At 44.6% G+C, this 19828-nt stretch overlaps 1 protein-coding gene and 1 long non-coding RNA gene across 7 annotated transcripts in view; one reads left to right on the top strand and one right to left on the bottom strand.

Annotated features, from left to right (window-relative positions):
* ERCC6L (ERCC excision repair 6 like, spindle assembly checkpoint helicase) overlaps positions 1–12116 on the bottom strand; it is a 28757-nt gene extending 16641 nt beyond the window's left edge. The window contains exons 1-4 of one of the 6 annotated variants that reach the window (XM_084789452.1): positions 10762–10947; positions 10108–10310; positions 7746–7863; positions 6292–6358 (exon numbers count right to left, since the gene is read on the bottom strand). The gene's annotated coding sequence lies outside the window, so the exon portion shown is untranslated. Of the gene's footprint in view, positions 1–6286; positions 6359–7745; positions 7864–10107; positions 10311–10761; positions 10948–11998 lie in introns of those variants that run through there. The other 5 variants (XM_084789454.1, XM_084789451.1, XM_084789453.1 and 2 more) reach the window with 5 other exon arrangements.
* On the top strand, positions 1858–5968 carry LOC311601758. Its single transcript, XR_014780645.1, has 2 exons — positions 1858–3242; positions 5253–5968. It is a non-coding gene; the product is annotated as an uncharacterized lncRNA (long non-coding RNA).
* Positions 12117–19828: the final 7712 nt, after the last annotated feature.

The raw sequence follows: 19828 nt of genomic DNA, 5'->3' as shown, positions 1-19828 counted from the left end.
GTGCTGGGAATTGAACCCATGTCCTCTGAAAGAGCAGTCAGTGCTCTTAACCACTGAGCCATCTCTACAGTCCAATGGAAATGTTTTTATTAGGACTCTGTCTTAAGGTTCCTGCTGAGATGAAACACCATGACCAAAAGCAACTTGGTGAGGAAGGGTTTATTTGGCTTACATATTCTTAATCACAGTCCATTGAGGGAAGCCAACGCAGAAACTCAAAGCCATCAGGCACCTGAAGGCAGGAGCTGACATACCTCCCTCAGCTTGCTTTCCTATAGAACCCAAGACCACTAGCCCAGGAGTGAGCTCTCCTACAATGGGCTGGGTCCTCCCACATCCATTATCAATTAAGAAATACCCTACCAGCTTGCTCCCAGATCTTTTTGTTTTTTTCTTTTTTTTAAAGATAGATTTATTTATTCTGCCGACATGTGTGCCTGCACGCCAGAAAAGGGTACCAGATCTCATTATAGGTGGTTGTGAGCCACCATGTGTTTGCTGGGAATTGAACTCAGGATCTTTGGAAGAACAGACAATGCTCTTGGTCTTTCAACCATCTCTCCAGTCCCCCTTCTTTCTTTTTCTTTTTCTTTTTTCCTTTCTTTTCTTTTCTTTTCTTTTTTTCTTTTTTTTATTTTTTATTTTGAGACAGGGTTTCTCTGTGTAGCCTGGCTGTTTTGGAACTCATTTCGTAGACTAGGGTGGACTTAAACTCACAGAGGTCGGCCTGTCTTTGCATTTGAGTGCTGGGATTACAGGCATGCGCCACCACACTCAGCTTGTTCTGGGATTTTATGGAGTCATTTTCTCAATTGAATTTCCCTCCTTTCAGAGGGCTCTAACTTGTGTCAAATTAACATAAAAGTAGACAGGGTAGGCACTTAATACCTATGCATTATAGCCGGGTTTGGTGGCGCACACCTTTAATCCCAGCCCTTGGGAGGAAGAGGCAGGCAGATCTTTCTTAATTCCAGCCTAGCCAGGGCTACCTAGAGATACTGTCTCAAAAGAAAAAAAAAATACTTGTTCTCAGGTATGTATAAGTCCACTGTGAGTTCGAGGCCAGCCTGGTCTACAAAGTGAGTCCAGGACAGCCAAGGCTACACAGAAAATCCCTGTCTCTAAAAACCAAAACAAACAAACAAATAAACAAAAAACCAAAATGTTTCCTAGGGAATCTGCTTAGAGAGGGAGAGCACTAGTTTAGGATGTGTAAGGTCTTGGATTCAATCCCTAACATAAAAAAAATAGACGTATTTGTTAAATATGCGCCACACAGCATACATGGCCCTACATGGTATAAGATCTTTTGTAGAAGCATGGGGAGAGAAGGAAGGAGGAGGACGTCCCAGAGAGAGAGGGGGGGGGGGAGACCGTGTAAGAGACAATGTAACAGTAAGAGTAAGAGAGCAACTGGTGGTAGGTTTGTCCTTTTTATCCTGTGCCCCTGCTAGTGGTGGCAGGTGATAACATCAGAGGTCACTAAGCAACCTAGGGGCAGGTCCCATCTATGCCAACATTCCTCTCTTTTTCTATAATTAAAAATGAGGGCACTGGATTGCTTTTTTTTTTTTTTTTTTTTTTTTTTTTTTTTTTTTTTTTGGTTTTTTGAGACAGGGTCTCTCTGTGTTAGCCTTGGCTGTCCTGGACTCACTTTGTAGACCAGGCTGGCCTCGAACTCACAGCGATCCACCTGCCTCTGCCTCCCGAGTGCTGGGATTAAAGGCATGCGCCACCACGCCTGGCTTCTTTTTCTTTTTCTTTTAAGGCCCCGTTAACTTTAATTTTTGATATAGTGGTAGCGTGATTTTTTAAAGTAGCATTTTTTTTTTACTTATATTGAATGTCTATAATTTACACGCATGCACCAAAATCCCTCTCCTCCCCCCAGTAAAGTAGAACAGACAAAAAAATCTTGTCACAGAAACGGTAGTGTATCACGTGGTATAGCCTTTTGTCCACATATGTTTACTTTCAGATGTTCATTGTTATGAGTCATAGGTCTGGTTGGAGGCCTACACTATCGTTACCAGATCCTCACTGGGACTGCTGTCTGATATCCTGTTGTTGCCGTGTGTCAAGGAGATTCTTAATCTTTGAATCTGCAGGTCCAGCCCCTTCACGTGTTCCAGCAGGTTATACATGGGGTAGATGTTGGGGTGAAATTCACTCAGAGCCCTGGATCAGGGCCCACTCCCTTGTCATCATGGCAGGGCCTGCTCACTCTCCTGCTCCCATGGATTGCTTTTCTTGCAAGGTAAGTTAAAGTATATAAATGTAAGTTTATTGGAAGCAGCTGCCATGTAAGAGGGAAGAAGAGGGAGAGAAAGCAAGGGCAGCAAATGTCCAGATTATACGGTGAAGAGGAAGGAAAAGCTCTGTCCTGGAAAGGTCAGGGTATGTCAGCCATGTCCTGTAGCAGACAGGGACCAAGGAGCGCTGGGAGAACCTGAAGCTGTTTGTCCCGGGCCTCAATCACATCATTCCAGCATTTTGTAACTGGATAAGGGGTGAAGAAATCAATGTCATTGACTGCTTCATGCTGACAGTGGGGCAGCAATAGGGGGTCAAAAGACTGAAATGTTGGCCAAGTCCAGAAAGAGTGGGATTGGCTGGCGCTAGGAGGGACAACTGACAGGATCTGTGAGGTTGGGCTGGAAACCCTGTGGTAGCTGCTTTGGCGCTGTCTTAAATGTAGGAAACCTGGCAAGATACTGGAACATATATGTGAACAGAAGACAAAGTCAGGGAGGAAGCTTCTTTCGGTGCACATTTGAAACTTTGGGGAGAGCGAGCAGAGACGGACGTTTTGGAGTGAAGAAGAGAGAAGCCTGAACGTGGGAAGTTCCTCCCATTTACCTTAGGTGCACATTTGAAACTTTGGGGAGAGCAGAGAAGAGAAAAGCCTTGAACATAGGGAGTCTCCTTCCATTTACCCGATTGCTGGTGGTAATTGAAAGTTTTGTTTTGGATCTTTGAGTCTGTCATTTAAGTGATGTTAAGGCCAAATTCGGTTGCAGAGGCCTGTAAACTTAGCAGCCCTTAACGCAGGCGTAGGGATTTGAAATTCTCCAGAAGGCAGCCCGGAAGACAGCGACTGGACTGTTCCCATGGGGAGAGTAGAAATCAGTGACCTGTCAGGGCATCCTCTGAGCACGGTTTGACTTGACAAGATTGGTGCAATCTATTCCAGCAGCTTGTCAGCACTGGTCAGAGACCAAGGGCATGGCCCGAGCAGACTCGTCACCTAGCACTGAGATTTGGGACAGGAACAAGAGAGGAGGGACAAGGAACCATGCTGGCAGAGGGAGGTCTCACCCAAGGGAGAAGGCCCTAGATGAAGGGTTTGGATGTAGGGTGGCAAGAATGAGAGGACGCGTTTGTGTCAACCAGAAGAGAAGACTCGGCCATCAGCCAGTGTTGGGTGCAAGAATGTCGGGATCAGCTAGTTAGGGGAGTCCCAAACCCAGGGAAAGGGGGGGCAGTCCCGCCCTCTGAGTTAGGCAATAGGTAGGAAACTCCGGCTGTTGGTTGGCGGTACTTATCTGGATTCATTTTGACCTGAGAGATGGGTCTCCTGTAGCTTGCAAGAATCCTTTTTCTTCTTTCTTTCTTTCAAGACAGGGTTTCTCTGTGTATCTTTGGCTGTCCTGGACTCACTTTGTAGACCAGGCTGGCCTTGAACTCACAGTGATCCTCCAGCCTCTGCCTCCCGAGTGCTGGGATTAAAGGCAAGCGCCACCATGCCCGGCTTACAAGAATCCTTGTAAGTTTGCAAGAGTAGATAAATTTTAGACATGTTAGCATTATCATGTTTTGCAATCTTCAGTGAAATACACATTGTAGAAAAGGGCAGTAGACATATACTTTTGTGTTATAGTATAGCAGAGGCTTATGGAAAAACTTTGGGTTAAAAGCATGAGTGCTCAGGCTAGAGAGATGGCTCAGAGAGGTTAAGGGCGCTGTCTGCTCTCCCAGAGGTCCTGGGTTCAATTCCCAGAAACCACATGGTGGCTCACGACCATCAATAATGAGATCTGGTGCCCTCTTTTGGCCTGAAGCTGTACATGTAGGCAAAACACTGTGTACATAATAAATTTAAAAAAAAAGAAGCATGAATACTCTTTGATCTTATGGATCTTTTTTTTTTTTTGAGCCAGGGTTTCTCTGTGTAGCCTTGGCTGTCCTAGACTCACTTTGTAGACCAGGCTGGCCTGGAACTCACAGAGATCCGCCTGCCTCTGCCTCCTGAGTGCTGGGATTAAAGGCGTGTGCCACCATGGCTGGCTGATCTTATGGATGTTTCGACATCTGTGAGAAGGTAATATGAGGAGGAAAGAAACCATCTGTAGGGCAGAATAGCAAAAGCTCACTTGTTCTTAATTTTTTAAGATCAGTACACATCATGAAAGAGGGGCTTCTTCCCTCTGTCCAGAAGTCTAGATGTATATAATTTAAACACAGTGAGAAACGTTTAAAGTCTATACTTAAAAGACAAATGAAAGAAAATTTAAAATCTTGAAATTGGAACTATGATAATGGATCATATAGTAGAATGTTTTTTTCCAGAGTTATAAATCAGAGCTCCATTAGTTAATGTCAAAGCTTTAGACAGTTAATATAACAATAGCATAACAATAGGAAGAAATATGAAGCATTTTTATTGATTAGGATACCTTAGGAAACATTCTTTAGATCCTCTGACCCTTTTTTATTTTTTGTTTTGTCAAGACAGGGTTTCTCTGTGTAGCCCTGCCTGTCCTGAACTTTGTAGATCAAGCTGGCCTTGAACTCATAGTGATCCACCTGCCTCTGTGATCGCTGGGATTAAAGGCGTGGTGCACCACCATGCCCAGCTCAGATCCTCTAACCTTTATAACTTGCATTTACTAACCTTAAAACACCTTCTTAGACCTTTAACATTCATAACTTGCATGTATCAACCTTAAAACATCTTCCTAGAGCCTCCAACATTCATAAAACATCTTCTTGGAAGATTTAAGATAGAGGTGAAATTGCTGTGAGCAGTCACTGCCCTTTAGTTTAAAAAAAATCATAGCTGGGCGTGGTGGCTCATGCCTTTAATCCCAGCACTCGAGAGGCAGAGACAGGTGGTGAGTTTGAGGGCATTCTGGTCTACAAAGCAAGTCTAGGATAGCCAAGGCTACACAGAGAGACCCTATCTCAGAAAAAAATGGCAAAAAGATTGTATCTGAGACCTGTCTTTACGTCTTTAGATGACCTGGCAGTAGCGGTTCTAGAACTGAGATTTAAGGTGGTTTCCTGTGTATAAAGAGGACTGGGAAGGTATTTGAAGCATGGTTATCTTTAACATGAGGTCTGTGAGTAAGGCGAACCTGTTTGCTTTTTTAAGTAATGTTGAGGTTGAAATACCATTATGGCCTAATAAAGCTTATCATTAGGCCTGTAATTATTATTACAGCAATATTTTCTAACCTGCTAGCAATCAATCACAACACAGACACCTGTTATATTTTAAAATAGCCTTAGTCAACCTGGGGCAGGGCAGATATCAATCCTCTAAACTATTTTCCATAGTGGGTAGGTATGGGATCCCGGTCCCAATCCCATGCCATCTGGTTCTAATAACTTCTATCAAGCTACCTCCCATCCATAATCCCAAATGCTTGCTAATGTTCTTCATCTGAGCCAAATCCTCCATCCACACCGGCCATGTGCTTCTCTTCCATCTAACCCATAGCAGCCTTCTTCTTCCTCTTCTCCTCTTGTCTCTCTCCCCCACAAGATTCTCTGTCTCCCCAAGCCCAGGAATCGTATGTCATGCCTATCCCATTTGCCCTACCCAGGTGTGATGGCCTTTTATTGGTCAAATAAGTTAGGCTCTTAGGCAAGGTACAGGTAGGACACAGAGACAGCAAGCAGTAATTAGCATCAAAATACATCAGACCAACCTCCAACAAAGTAAGAGATCTAGTATCTAGTAATTTTAACTAGCTAATAAATTGACTAATGAACTAATATGGTAAATTACTTTGGACTAAGGAGCTAATTGTCTATTTTCTGGCTATCAAAGTAACATCAGCTTAACTGTCAATGTGATCAAGGACCTAAGAAGGATAAATTGTAATTTAAATGAATCTATGTCTTAATAAAAATGACAGAGATGACTTAGTCATTTCCCACTACCTAGACAGTTCTCCCAGGCTTCTGTGGCAACATGGCACAGTAGGCAAAGACAGTCTGGCCATCAGGCACAAAGAACAAAAGGCTGTTTCTGTGAAAGGAGAACACATGAGAGACTGACCTCACCTTGTTTTCAGCAATGTGAGACAATAACTCTCCAGGTGTCCAGTTTGTCTGTAGTTCAGGCTGGGCCCTAGAAGAGAGCGAGATGTTGGGTGTAGTCTTGTGCCATGCCACCTCCAGTAGAGTCCATGTGACAATGCTGTTCCATGGGCCTGAGGCTACGACCCCAAAAGGCAGAGTCTCCTGGAAAAGGCCATGGTGTTCTTTCCCTTGGAGTGTTGATAGCAACCTACTTCCTGGTATTCCTTCCTATTTGCTCTTTTATTCTTCTCACTCATAGTCAAGGCAACAACAAGGTGACCAGGGATACAGTGCCAGGTGAATTGGACAAAGTGCCAGCCTAGAAACTGCAGAATGTGCGATGCCTCCTCCAAATGCGCCTGATTTATTAGTAGTCATCCTGAAAGTTCTTAAGAATAATAAAACAATGGGGAACTTTTTCAATGAATTACAGCAAAAGGAGGCAGTTGAAAAATCCCCTCAATTAAATGAAGGGTCATTACCAAAGGTGGAGCCCATCTAGGAAAAAGTAACTCGGATAAGAGTGAAAGTAAGAGCCGGGCGTGGTGGCGCACTCCTTTAATCCCAGCACTCGGGAGGCAGACGTAGGTGGATCGCTGTAAGTTCGAGGCCAGCCTGGTCTACAAAGTGAGTCCAGGACGGCCAAGGCTACACAGAGAGACCCTGTCTCGAAAAACCAAAAAAAAAAAAAAAAAAAAAAAAGAGTGAAAGTAAAAACAGAATTTTAATTCCTTTCCTACCATACAAAACTCCATATGGCGGGACATATGTATTGAGGGGCAGTCTCTGATGTTCTCCTAGATACAGATTGGCTACTACACCTTGTCCACCTCTCTCCTATACAGGAATGTGTGAGGGAAGGGATAGATGGGTAGTCATCAATGGGGAAAAGGTGTCAGACATTGACTAACAGCAAAAAGTTACTTTTACAGAGGACTGTCTCTGGCCCCTGGCTCAATCTGAGAATGTAACATCTGCCTGTGGCAAGTTAATGTCTTAGAAACAGTGACATTACTATGTGCTTTGTACTGTGTATTCTATATGCCTGATTGCTTCACTGACCCCCTTGAATCTACTCCATGGAAAACGTAACCACAACGCACTCCGTTCCAAAATGTGTACAGCTGGGCGTGGTGGCGCACGCCTTTAATCCCAGCACTTGGGAGGCAGAGGCAGGCGGATCGCTATGAGTTCGAGGCCAGCCTAGTCTACAAAGGGAGTCCAGGACAGCCAAGGCTACAAAGAGAAACCCTATCTCGAAAAAACAAAACAAACAAACAAACAAAAAACCCCAAAATCAAAATGTGTACAAAAGTCTAGTCTGATTGCCTACAAAATACACTCAGATTCAAACTGCCTCTCTATTTGTCTCTGTCACCGCCGAATCCTTGCCCACCAAATCTTCTAGGACCCTTGTCCCAGGCACCCTCCCATACCTGACTAGGATGGTCTGTGGCAGTCTTGTCCGGTGGTTTGCATATCATAGTCCAGAATAGAAGACATCTGCTGTTGTGCCCAAATCTTCCGAGACCTTGATGGGATGATTTGGGGACTCTGTTTATTACAATAAGTTTATACATGTTAAATGCCATATTCAGCAGATCTTTGACAGGCTTGAGGCCTACTATATTTGAGTTAAGCAATCTTTATCTGTAGTTATCTGCTCTAAGCAACATCTTGCAAACATGTTATATATACAGTGCTCTGCCTGCATGTACACCCGCAGGCCAGAAGAGGGCATCAGATCTCATTATAGATGGTTGTGAGCCACCATGTAGTTGCTGGGAATTGAACTCAGGACCTCTGGAGGAGCAGTCAGCGCCTTTAACCTCTGAGCCATCTCTCCAGCCCCCATAACATTGATTTTTAGTATGACTAAAAATATATTCTTGAATATGTTAAAGGATTTGATCATTTATAATATCTTAACAATTAAAGAATAGGACTTTAGGTTTTATCTCTGTTAAGTTGAGGTCTTTTTTTTTCCCCCGAGACAAGGTTTCTCTGTGTAGCCCTGGCTGTCCTGGACTCACTTTGTATACCAAGCTGGACTCCAACTCACAGAGACTTTCCTGCTTCTGCTTCCCAAGTGCTAGGATTACAAGTGTGCACCACCACACCTGACAAAGTTGAGGTCTTAAAAATCATAAAAATAGTCCATAAACAGAGAACAGTTTCCTGTATGATTTAGTCTATAAAGATTCCATAGCTTATAAAAGTCTAAAGCTATATTATAGATTAGGAAAACCAAGGGTAAATATATTTCTGAGAGTGTTTCTTAAGCTATTGAGAATGATAATTAAATTCCTAAAGTGTAAACAAATGGATGTTCACAGAATTAATATATTTCAATATAGTAATATAGCAGAACATTATAGAACAATTTAGAAAGCGTATTTGGGGGCTGGAGAGATGGCTCAGTGGATAAGATCACTGACTGCTCTCCCAAAGGACCCGGGTTCAAATCCCAGCACCTACATGGCAGCTAACAACTGTCTGTAACTCCAATATCTGACACCCTCACACAGACATAAATGTAGGCAAAACACCAATACACATACAATTAAAAAAAACACATAAAAACTGTGTTTGAATTCACTGTATCAAACCCACTAGCCAGGAAGACTGTAGTTGAATCCAGAGCATCTGGTGACAGGAGGAACAGTATTTACTTATTTGTCTAGGAATTAGTAAAGGCATAGGTAAATTAGCTTGTTTGTCTGAATAGACCTTTATTATCTTGAAATAAAGCATATAAAATATTTTTATGCTTAATTTTCTCTACATTTTTATTAAATATTTTACATATGCAGTTATATTATTACACATAAATACAATAAACCACCTACAGCAAGAAGAACTACAAAAAAAATCAAGAATTATATATATATATGTTACATTCATGGTGTTTTGGCTATTTATATTTGGCAGCCTTGAAGAAAACATCTTTCCTATCTTGGTGAGTCTAAAATTCTGAATGTAAATCATAATTTTATTCCTTCTCAAGTCTCTGATGGGGTTGAAGACCAGATAGTTTAGTTTTATAATTAAGCTTAGTTGTTTAGGGGTTAAGATGTTTTTAGAGCCGGGTGTGGTGGCGCATGTCTTTAATCCCAGCACTCGGGAGGCAGAGGCAGGCGGATCACTGTGAGTTCGAGGCCAGTCTGGTCTACAAAGTGAGTCCAGGACAGCCAAAGGCTACACAGAGAAACCCTGTCTCAAAAAAAAAAACAAACAAACAAAAAAGATGTTTTTAGGAGCTGGGCGTGGTGGCGCACGCCTTTAATCCCAGCACTCGGAAGGCAGAGGCAGGCGGATCGCTGTGAGTTTGAGGCCAGCCTGGTCTACAAAGCGAGTCCAGGCCAGCCAAGGCTACACAGAGAAACCATGTATCGAAAAACCAAAAAAAAAAAAAAGATGTTTTTAGGTCTAGATAGATGTTTTAAGTTGATAATGATGAGATATATAAAAATATTTTGAGCCAGGGTTGAATTGAATATGTAGCATATTGTAAAAATATAACCTTGAAAACAGAAAATCAGAGCCTAGATAAAGCTTAATCCTGTATTTAATTGCATCAGCAGAAGTGTAAAAGACAAAAGTTATATCTGGAGTTTAGCAATGATTTGAACAGGGCTAGCAGCCCTTAGTAAAGATGGCAGGCACAGCCAAGATTTTCTCAAAACAAAGATGGTGGTTAGTCATGTCCTTGCCCTCAACCAAGATGGTGACTGGGCAAGAGCTCCATCCCCTTTGTCCCAAACCCAAAATGCCAACTCACCAAGTGTTGTGAGCTACCTGTAGTGGGCTGATTTTAAAAGGGCCAGAGGGCCCCGCCATGGCTTCTAGCTGCTGCCACCACTTCTGTTGCATTTGAGGTTGCTACCGCTGCACTGTAGCCAGAGCCATGGCGGGAGCTGGAGCTGCAGTAGCCGCTGTCACCAGCACCCGCTGCATGGGTGTGGGTAGGTGGGACCTGGAACCTCTTGTGCCGAGGGCAGCTGCGGGAAATGGAGGAAAGCTGGAGCCAGAGCTACATGGGAGGATCTCTAAGTAGAATTTAGAATTAAATTTACCTCAGCAGCGGTGAAAACCGAAACCATCACTGCCACCGAGCTCTGGCAGGGCAGGGCAGTGGTGACAGCAGCAGTTTAAAACCAAGTTTTGGAGCGTGAGAAAAAGGCATAGGAAAGTAAAGTTTTTATGTTCCCCAATTGCCTTGCCAGTGTGGCTTGGGGACTTCATTCCCATGGGATGGTGAAGAGATGAATGCATCCCAGAAGGCTCCCAGGACTAGAAACGAGCTGGCACACGCTGGTCAAATGTGTCGTCACACTGTTTGCCAGTGGCCAGGGCAGACACCTGGGTGGCACGATTTCACCTGATTCCAGGATTTTGAGTGTTGGAGAAAGGGGGAAAGAAACCAGTACAGGTAGGAGAAAGAAGTCTCACCTAGGGAAGGTGTCCCGGCAGAGGTCAACGGAAACAGCCAGCGTTGCCGTTTATACTGGCCAGGAAGGGAAAACCTGGATGGAGGTGCTGTTAGCAATAGGTTGAACAGGAGGCAAATTGTTGCAGGCAGTGTAGCAGACTCCAGAGTGCCTCAGCAGTACTGGAAAAGCCCTTCCCAGTATGGGAATGTTAAATATGTGCCACACCCCATATATGGTATATTTGTTGTAGAAGCATGGGGAGAGAAGAGGGGGCGGAGGGAGGGGGCAGGCATGGTAGCACATGCCTGTAATTCCAGCACTTGGGAAGCAGAGGCAGGCAGATCTCTGTGAGTTCGAGGCCAGCCTGGTCTACAGAGGGAGTCCAGGACAGGCAGTATTACAAAGAAACCCTGTCTCGAAAAACAAATGAGAGAGACAGAGACACCTCCTCTGGGTGGGGATGCCTGAGGGCACTCAAAGAAAGAATAAGCAGGCTACCACGATGAGACTTGATAACCTATGAACTTGCCTTTTTTTTTTTTTTTTTTTGGTTTTTCAAGACAGGGTTTCTCTGTGTAGCCTTGACTGTCCTGGACTCGCTTTGTAGTCCAGGCTGGCCTCGAACTCACAGTGATCCACCTGCCTCTGCCTCCAGAGTGCTGGGATTAAAGGCGTGCACCACCACACCCGGTGACCTTGCCCTTTTTATCCTGTGCCCCTGGGGGCAGGTCACTTCTATGCCAATAGTCTTATTCTGGTGTGATGGTTGTGTTATCCCAACACACAGGAGACTGAAGTAAGAGAATTGTGAATTTGCCGGGTGTGGTGGCGCACGCCTTTAATCCCAGCACTCAGGAGGCAGAAGCAGGCGGATCGCTGTGAGTTCGAGGCCAGCCTGGTCTACAAAGTGAGTCTAGGACAGCCAGGGCTACACAGAGAGACCCTGTCTTGAAAAACCAAAAGAGAGAGAGAGAGAGAGAGAGAGAGAGAGAGAGAGAGAGAGAGAGAGAGAGAGAGAATTGTGAGTTCAAAGCCATCCTGGACTACAAAGCCTACTTAGCGTTCTGGTACAGAGTGGTTGGAGCAAGCCAATATGGATCTTGCTGTCTTGTTTTCAAAAACCTCTGACAAGGCTCTCAGATTTGGAGGATGGAGAAGTTGGAGATGAAAGGGTTATTTTCCCAGCTCCTTGAAGAGAACAGAACTGAATTTAAGCCTAAAGTCTGGATCTGGCTAAGCGATTAGCACAGTCTTACCTATTCAGTAACTGGTTCTCCTTGACTAAAAGAGCTCCTTTGAATTCTAGTGAGTCATTGCAGGCGATAAAGCAGCACTTCTTTGTCAATAGTCTCTGCTTCAAATTTGTCACTAATTCCAGCTGGCCTCGTCCCAGCAGATCTGAACGACTGGAAGGCAGAGTGAATAGAATTTGATCAGTGGCTCGCCCCCGCAGGATGAGCCTGAGGTTATCTCTGTGGGCCTTGCCCTGAAAAGGAGACCCAGCGGTGATGAGTTTTGTACAGAAGCTAAGAGAGCTAGCAGGGGCCTTGCTCCTGCTGTGTAACAATGGCAGGCTGTGGCGAGACCGGAAGCGGAGAGAAGCAAAGAAGGCAGCTCCAGGGAAGTGATAGCCCAGGGAAATGGCTGTCTATTGTAATGCTAGCAGGCCTTTGTTTTGCAGTTTACAGACTTATCGGGACATCAGCAAAGAAACTGGGGCGGGTGAGGTGTCAACAAGGGGCAATGGCCTCCCCTGCTTCCAGAGTCCTTGATCCTGCAGGTGAATTAGTTTAGTAGCACCGCAGCCCCTGGATCTCCAGTACTCACTGAGCCCAGGCAGCTGCTGCATTGGTTCCCTGGCAGGCCAGAGATGCCCGCAAGCCATTATGCCAATGAACCTGTGGGAGACTTAGCCTTTAGGAAAACAACCTCCAGTTTACTAGCAGTAATCACCGCCCCCAGGAAATAGCCTGTGCCCAGACAGGTGACAAGTGGGCCCCAGGGGAAGGGAAGGACTTGGAGAGAGGAAAGCAGGCATACTAAGCAAGTGGCCCTGCCAGGGTTAGGGTGTCAGGGAGGGGCGGGAGTGAAACAGACACTAAAGAGGGCCCTGTCCTGTTTGTCTGGAAACTGGAATGTTCTTCTGGACAAGCCTAGCAAAGCGTTTCAGTCATTACATACTGGGCTCCTTTGGTAGTGGGCACTTTGCTTGGTCCTGGGAATGCAGAGCCAGTGCATGTCAGTTCCCGTCCATGGAACGACCCAGAGCCTCCTGGAAGAGGGACTGGAGAAAAAGATCCAGTCAGAAGTGCTATCATTCATTCGGTCAGTTATTTACTTGGTTTTGGTTTAGAATTTTGTCTTTTAAAAAGGTTCGCCCTAGCTGGGCCATAATGGCAGACGTTTTTAATCTCAGCAGAAACAGAGGAAGAGAGGGGAGAGAGAGGTAGAGAATAAAGAGAGAGGCCACAAGGAGGGTTTGGCCTTTTACAAGGCCCTGGGCGGGGTCACACCCCCGTGGCAGGTAAGCAGTGACATCACAGGTAGGCAGACTGAAGCAGAATCCTAACATCTCTGAGTTCAAGGCCAGCCTGGTCTACAAATTGAGACAGGAGATACTTAGAATAAGCATCACAGTGCAATGTCGAGATTGATCCAGAGAGTCCGGTAGAGAAATCAGCATTAGAATGAACAAGAGTAAACTGTACACAGTCCACAAGAACATTATCCTAACACCTTAATAATATGCTGCCAATTGTCTCTCCATAGCCTCACCTCTCCCGCCCCACCCCACCCTTCACTTTTGCTCCCCAGACCTTCTCGTTTTCTCATTTTCTGCTCTCTTCTTGGAACACTTTTTTTTTCCACTATCCACTTATTCTTCCCGTACCTTTTTGTCTTGCTACCCGACCCCAGACTAGTGAAGATGGCCAGTATGTGGGTCCCATGTACAAGCTCTTCTTCATAGAGCATCTCCCATGCCATATTGTAATCATTTACTTGTTGGGCCCTTGGAATTACGGTCATCAGTTTGATAAGGAGTTGGCTATCCTGCTTTGTTTTCTTTAGATGGGATATTGCTGTGTTAGCTAGCTAGATTAAGTGCAAACTCCTCCATTCAAGGGATCCTCCTGCCTCAACTTCCAGAGTAGCTGGGACTACAGATAGCAGCTAAGAATTCTTTTCCACCATAGTCAAGCTCTAAGCACTCTGCTGGGCCTATAGTCCCATAAGGGTTAGCGAAGTGACCAGGAGATCCTCCTGGTAGTAAGCAGTGCTCTTCCTTAGTTCACCTCCCTTCAGAGTGTCCCAGGCCCCAAGGCAGGTGTCTTTGAAGCCAAAAGTAAGACAAAGTGAGACTAAACAAAGGTGGATGGGTTAACTACCTGGTCACTCTTAGAACTTCCAGTATCTGTCCAAATGTTATATATAATTGTGTGTAAGACAGGATCACAAGTAGCCAAGGCTGGCCTCAAACTTTTTTGTTTTGTGTCCCCCCCCCCCCCCCCCGACACAGGGTGTCTCTGTGTTAGCCTTGGCTGTCCTGGACTTACTTTGTAGACCAGACTGGTTTCGAACTCACAGCGATCCACCTGCCTCTGTCTCCTAGAGTGCTGGGATTAAAGGCGTGCACTACTGTACCTGGCTGCCTTAAACATTTTAGGAAGCTGAGGATGAATTTGAAAGTTGATTCTCCTGCCTCTACCAAGTGCTAGGATTCTAGGTGTGCACCACCATACCCAAGTTTATATGGTGCCATGGATCAAATGCAGGACCTCATGCATGCTAGGCAAACGCTGCCAGTGAGACATTCCCAACCCCCACCCCAGAGGTATTTCTGTCCTTGAGTTTATACCCCTCTCACTCTTAGTGAAAGAGTGGATATTTTTTTTATCTGTAAAAAGGATTTCTTGTAGGGGTCTTCTTGGAGATTCTGAGGTAAAACACACCGATGCTTTGTAAGCTGCAGAGGGCTGCATGTAGTACTTACTGGTAATCAAATAGAAAATGTGTCCTTTAGCTCACTTCTCTTCAAACCCCCATGCAAACACAGGCTGTCCTGTTTTTGCGATAGTGTCACTCGCAATCTGGTTACAATTGATTGACATTATCACTTTCTTTATATCTGGCAGGCTCCCAGCCTGCAGCAACATGCTGATCACCACAGAGATGAAAAAAAGCACCCCTGTCTCAGGGTATCATATTTACAAACAACCCTTAAAGTGGATTAATTTGCAGATGGTTAAGCTCATCCTTTCAATCCTGATTCGATTAGTTCCAATTTCAGAGGGTGACATTTTCCAACTTTGTCCCCTTAAGCGCAAGCAAAAACTATGGCTTTCTGGTTTTGTTTTCAGCAGCTAGAAAGCACTGGCAGCACAGGGAAGAAAACATACAAATGGAAGGGAAGACTTCTGGGGGAAATGCGGGATGTGCCTCTCATTCGTTCACTCACAAACTCCTCTGCTCAGATCGAGTGTGCCAGTGAGTGAACTGGTGCTTGGGATAGAGCTGTGGACAACATTGGTCTTATGGACCTCACAGTCAGTCATGGGAGACAGACTGGGGAGTTTGCCTTTGTTAAATTGTTTTTGTTTTTGGTGTTTTGTTTTTATTTTTTGTTTGTTTGTTTTTCAAGACAGGGTTTCTCTGTGTAGCCTTGACTGTCCTGGACTCACTTTGTAGACCAGGCTGGCCTTGAACTCACAGAGATCCACCTGCCTCTGTCTCCCAAGTGCTGGGATTAAAGACCTGCGCCACCATCGCCTGGCGCTTTTGTTAAAGTTTTTAAAAGATGTATTTATTTATTGTTTATACATAATATTCTGCCTGAATGTACACCTCCATGCCAGAAGAGGGCACCAGATCTCATTGTAGATAGTTGTGAGCCATCATGTGGTTGCTGGGAATTGAACTCCAATACCTTTGGAAGACTAGCCAGTGCTCTTAACCTCAGAGACATCTTTCTAGCCCTTGTTAAATATTTTTAAACAAAGTCTTATGTAGCCTAGCCTGGCCTTGGCCTCTCTAAGTTGCTAAGGTTGGTCTTGAACTCCTGATCTTCCTACCTTCATCTCTCAAGTGCTAGGATTACTGGCATGTACCACTCAGCTAAACAGACAATTGTTATTGTGGGGCAAAAATCCATGACGGAAGAGCAGGAAACTGTGTATGGCCCCTCATCTTCCAGAGATTTGCCAGAGTAAGCAGCATCTTAGTTGAAATCTGAAGGATGCTTGAGTCAGCTGGAAATAAAGTTAAGGGAAGTGGGCAAGCAGGAGAGGTGAATGAAGACAGAAGGGAACTTGGTGAACATTGAAGCCTACAGGAAATTAGGAGCCAGGTGTGATGGTATCCACTTTGAAATCCCAGAACCTGGAGGCCAGAGAGGTAGGAGGACAAGTTCAGTGTCATCCTGAGCTACATAGTGAGAGCCTGACCAATAAAGGGAAAAAAAGAAAAGAAAAAGAAAAAAGAAAGGAAGGGAGGGTGTTGGGCCGGGCGTGGTGGCAGACATTAAGTCACTCAGCCCAGCAAGGTGGTGCACACCTTTGATCCCAGCACTTGGGAGGCAGAGGCAGGTGAATTGCTATGAGTTCGAAGTCAGCCTGGTCTACAAAGTGAGTCTAGGACAGCCAAGGCTACACAGAGAAACCCTGTCTCAAAAAGAACCGAAAAGAAAGGGAGAGTCTTAGGCGTGGTGGTAGTGCACACTTTTAATTATAGCCCTCAGGAGACAGAGGCCTGTGCATCACTGTGAGCCTTCTGCACATCACATTCTAGGCCAGCCAGAGCAACAAGTAGAGACTCTGTCCTAAAATATAAAAAGAAAGAAAGGAAGGAAAATGTAAAAGAAGGGGGTGAAATAAGTAAAAGAAGAACAGTCAACGACTACAGGAATAGAAGCATCATGGAAGCAGGATGGAGGAGGAAAATGATGAGTTCTGTTGATGGTATGCTGAATCTTAGTTGTTTGGGGACCATTCCAGAGGAGATGTCACTGGGCATGGATGGAGCACATCTTTGATCCTAGCACTTGGGAGGCAGAGGCAGGTGGCTCTCTGTGAGTTCCAGGACAGCCAGGGCCACACACAGAGAAACCTTGTCTCAAAACACAACAAAACAAAAACGAACAGGATGTATCCAGGTGTTAGGTGACTATGTGGACTTGAAATTAAGATGGGGGTTGCATGGAGGCTGGAGAAATGAGTCAATGGCACCCACAGAGCAATTAAACAACAACTGGCCAAGTGTGGTGGCGCACGCCTTTAATCCCAGCACTCGGGAGGCAGAGGCAGACGGATCACTGTGAGTTCGAGGCCAGCCTGGTCTACAAAGCGAGTCTAGGACAGCCAGGGCTACACAGAGAAACCCGGTCTTGAAAAAAAAACAACAACAACAACAAAACCCAACTGTAACGACATTTCCAGGGGATCTGATGCCTTCTTCTAGCCTCCACGTGTAAAAGGAACATTTATTCTCCTGGCTCAGTAGTTGTCTGGGGGGCTCACTGCCTCCTTCTTCTAACCTAGGCCTAGTCCTGGAAGCTTCTAGCCTCCATACAATCTAACCTAGGCCTAGAGTGTTTTCAGCCTCTGAGACTTAGTGCTTAATATGCTTGCCCTTTCTTGTTCTTTCTGAGCTCTGGCCTGGCTGGTTCAACTCAGCTGTTCTGGCTCAAACTCCTCTCCCAGCTGACTTATTCTATCTGGCTTCTCTAGGCCTGGAATTGCTCTGTTTGGCCTCAAACTAACTCGGTAATCTGCTCTAATCTTCTGACCTCTTCTCATTTTCTGTCTCATTCTGTCTTCACTTGAGTTCTCTCTGCAACTCGTCTCTCTATTTCTGTCCTGGTAAAACTGCCTCTTAAGTAGCTTCCCTTTCCTCTCTCTTTTCTTGACAGTTGGGTGTATTCTATTCTGCCAAATCTTCTCTGATTCATCATCACCTTTTCTGCTAATCAATTAGATATCACTTTCAAATATGGGTGCTTTCTTCTACAAACTAACTTTACCTACATTTGGGATTAAAGACATATACCACTACGCCTGGACCTAAGCTTTTCTTTTCTTTTAAAAAATATTTATTTACTTATTTATTTTATTATGATGTATGCAGTATTCTGCCTGCATGCCAGAAGATGGCACCAGATCTTATTATAAATGGTTATGAGTCACCATGTGGTTGCTGGGACTTGAACTCAGGACCTTTGGAAGAACAATGATCTTAACCTCTGAGCCATCTCTCCAGCCCCTAAGCTTTTCTTTACCAGATACTTGCTCTATACCAGGCTGGCCTTGAACTCAGATCTGCTTGCCTTTGTCTCCTGGATTAAAGGCATGTTTGAATTCCAGCTGGATCACACAGACCTAAGAGGTCTTTAGATGTGATCTCTTGCCCGAACAACCATGTTCTGAATTGACATTTCTCTATATCCACCGGCTCCTATATACATATTGTGAACATGTATTCACACAGACTTACATACATGTACATAAATAAAGCATTAAAGTAATCATCTTTTTTTTTTTAAAGAAAGAAAATGTGAGCCGGGCGTGGTGGCGCACGCCTTTAATCCCAGCACTCGGGAGGCAGAGGCAGGTGGATCACTGTGAGTTCGAGGCCAGCCTGGTCTACAAAGCGAGTCCAGGACAGCCAAGGCTACACAGAGAAACTCTGTCTCGAAAAACCAAAAATAAATAAATAAATAAATAAATAAAAAGAAAGAAAGAAAGAAAGAAAGAAAGAAAATGTGGTAGGAGCAATGACTTCAAAGTCGGACCCTCTGTATAGTCAGTCCTGGATAATGTAGCTTAGGAGCACTGCCAGGAGGCCTTGCAAGAAGACCAAGGCATTTGCATTGTCTTTGTAGTCAATGCCTTTGAACCAAGAGATGTTTAAGAGCAAGTAATGGGATTCCAGCTTAGTTCCAGGGATGGCGCCATAATGTAGGAGAGAGACTGGGTTGGGGTCAGATGAAGTAGCTGTCTCCAGAGCTCTACTGAGCCAGGGAAAGGTGGAAGGCCCTCCTGAAAGTTACTGAGGTAGTACACTGGTCAGAAGCAAGACAGGCTGCTGGGCCTTGTAGCATGAGACAGCGCAGTATACCGTGACAGGCTTGTACAGATGGGCAAAGACAACTGTTCGTTTTTTCAGGTATGGTGATGTGTGTGCTTTTAACCTCAACACATAGGACAAAGAGGCAGGGTCTTACTATTTTTTTTGAAAAAATGGCAGTCACTGCTTTAGAAACAGCTATTATCAAAAATTGAAAATATTAGACATTTAAAAATTTTAATATACAAATTCAAGATTAAATAAATTATGTTAAACACAAAAATATTAAATACTGGAAACCTATTCTTTTCTGGAGTTGAGTGTGAGGCTCAGTGGTACAGCATGTGCTTAATATGAAAGAGGCCCTCAGCTCAGTCCCTAATACCGGAAAAAAAACAAAACAAAAAACCATCCCAAACCAGGCCGGGTGTAGTGGCGCACGCCTTTAATCCCAGCACTCAGGATGCAGAGGCAGGCGGATCGCTGTGAGTTCGAGGCCAGCCTGGTCTACAAAGTGAGTCCAGGACAGCCAAGGCTACACAGAGAAACCCTGTCTCGAAAAACAAAACAAAACAACAACAACAACAACAAAAACCCCATCCCAAACCAACAAAATTAAAAACAAACAAACAAACCCTCCTCACTTCATTTTTATATTGCTACATTTTACTATTATCTGTGCCTCCAAGGTTACTTGTCCCTGTTATACCTGCGTGGAACCACAAGGGATCTCTTCCCAACCCCCTGTTTAATGAAATCACATCTGTAACTGTGAAACATTATAAATCAGGGCTTGGCTAATTATTTAGAACAGTGGTTCTCAATCTGTGGGTTACAGCCACTTTAGGAGTTGAATGACCCTTTCATAGGAGTAGCATATCAGATATCCTGCATATCAGTAGCAAAATTAGTTTAAAGTGGCAATGAAAATAATGTTATGGGTTGGGGGAGGGGGTCACCACAACATGAGCAAGTGTATTAAAGGGGCCACAGCATTAGGAAGATTGAAAACTGCTGATCTAGAAGGA

Source organism: Acomys minous (assembly GCF_964271855.1).
Source record: "Acomys minous genome assembly, chromosome: 7".
Lineage (NCBI taxonomy): Eukaryota > Metazoa > Chordata > Mammalia > Rodentia > Muridae > Acomys > Acomys minous.
This window is presented reverse-complemented; position numbering and strand designations above follow the sequence as displayed.